At 41.7% G+C, this 1,982-nt stretch overlaps 1 protein-coding gene across 1 annotated transcript in view; it reads right to left on the bottom strand.

The window, feature by feature from the left end:
* Window positions 1–1,327: 1,327 nt before the first annotated feature.
* AAR2 (AAR2 splicing factor homolog) overlaps window positions 1,328–1,982 on the bottom strand; it is a 19,969-nt gene continuing 19,314 nt past the window's right edge. Inside the window, exon 4 of the transcript XR_002096585.1 lies at window positions 1,328–1,358. The gene's annotated coding sequence lies outside the window, so the exon portion shown is untranslated. The remainder of the gene's footprint in view (window positions 1,359–1,982) is intronic.

Here is a 1,982-nt window from a genome sequence, read left to right as displayed (position 1 = left end):
ATACCACCCTGTCCCTTCTCCAAGGCAAAACTTATCAATAAATGACTAAATTCGTACCAGCTATGAACTGACTGCCCAGAGGAGTTTTCCATCTATTGATTCCTCTGTGAAATCCTATGAAATATGAACTTTCATTTCTACCCAGGAGAACTTTTACAATCTTTTCTCAGAAGATCTTAAAATTGGTACCTATTTAAATTGTATTCTTAAAAAACATGATCTAAATAAGTTTAAAAATCACCCATTTAGAAATTAACTTGATCATTTATATTGAGTCCTAAACTTGCCATCATCTACTCAAATTATCTAAGCAAATGCTGGTTCATTCAGACTCTCTCAAGTCTGAATGAGCTAAACATACTGCCCTTTAAAGATATACTCTGAATTTTGTGGGGAAATAATCTTCAATTTCTGAGCTCAACTCAAACTTTATAAACACATCTGTGTGGTTCTACCTTTCTTCAGAAAAATAATGACATTGTAGCAATGAAACATCAGATTCTAATCAATGTTTTTCTTGCTGGCTGGTTTCAATCAGTCGCCCAGGCTTAGACTAGTTCTGACTTACAAGCAACCCTTGGAATTAAATGCTCCTTTCACCAGCATTACCAAGTCTTATGAGAAAAAAAAGATGCACTGCATTTAAAAATAAGCCCAACCCATTTCAAAGAGGCTTATCAACCCACAGCTCTCAAAAATTTAAAGCAACTTTTTAAAAAAGCAAGCCCAATTCCACTTATTATAAGTGGACATGGCAACACTGCCTTTCACACCAAGCTGTCTCACAGAAAAGGTGGTACTAGCTGGTCATCATACTCCCCTAACTGGATACTGGAGACAGCTGTATCCTCCACTCTTCCCCCCCCCAGAGCTTCAGGATGTGTCTTTTACTTTTACCTGTTCTTGCATAGGAAAGAAAAAAGGGACTTTAAACCCCATGGGTTACAAAGGGATCAATATGAGTCCCCAGGAGTCCTCCCTGTTCTGTTCATGATTACACTATATGAACACGGACTCCTCCTCTGGGGGATATATCCTGACATCCATCTCTGCTCTTAAAAGTTTGAGTTTTGTAATGATGTGATAGATTTCACGGCTCTTGCTTAAATGTATGGACCACATCAGAAGCAGATCTGTGAATGGAACCCAGGGGTCCTACTGTTTCAGGATGTGGTTTTAGACTGCTGCCACAGAATTACCATTTTTAATAGGGCTACTGAAATAGCTTGCACGATGGCAGTGAGGTTCAGTTGCAGCTTAGAAATTAACCCTGTATCAGAGTTTGCCTTGCATCATTTCCACCCACTCTGGCCCTCCAATCTGAGACTTGTCAGTGGTCAGTTCAGCTCGCAAAGATGCTGTGAGAGATGTGAGCATAGCCTCTTTGTTTCCAGTCCCTGGGGAATCACAAAATCCTCCAAACCAAGGTTGAGGAACACCTCTGCAAATAGAAGATAAGCAATTGGGAAGCAAGGCACACCTCACTGGCAAAGCTTCAGCAATGCAACCTATTTCTGCAGCAGCTGAGTCTTAGTGGCAGCTTTTCTCCTCATGTAGATGTAAAACCCTTCAAGCAAGTTAAGCACACCCACAGCGGGTAGAGAAGATACCATGTTAAACAGCTGAGTCCAAAGCATAAGCTCTGGAGAGAGATGCATGGACTTTTGGTATTGATTACTCCAACGCTTTTGGAGTTTTGGTGGTTGCTGTGTGGCTCCTTTACTAGCTCTTAATGAGGCCCCTAAGGTGCTTTTATCTTGCAGGGGCCTCTGAAGGGTCCATGAAACCATCTGTTAATCAGAGGCTGCTGAATGATCAGGCTATTAGTGAGCCTTCCCCAAAACATGCTCCAATTCCACAGTATAATTTGTACCATACATGCCTCAGTGGGGTTGAGCAGCAACTGCAGGACTAGTGCAGTCAAACTCTAGTTCTCTTCTGTCAGAGGCAGAAGACAGTAATAGTGTGCAAGTGGGGGGGGG

This window comes from Gavialis gangeticus, unplaced genomic scaffold (assembly GCF_001723915.1).
Source record: "Gavialis gangeticus isolate Ggan-Ray unplaced genomic scaffold, GavGan_comp1, whole genome shotgun sequence".
NCBI lineage: Eukaryota > Metazoa > Chordata > Crocodylia > Gavialidae > Gavialis > Gavialis gangeticus.
This window is presented reverse-complemented; position numbering and strand designations above follow the sequence as displayed.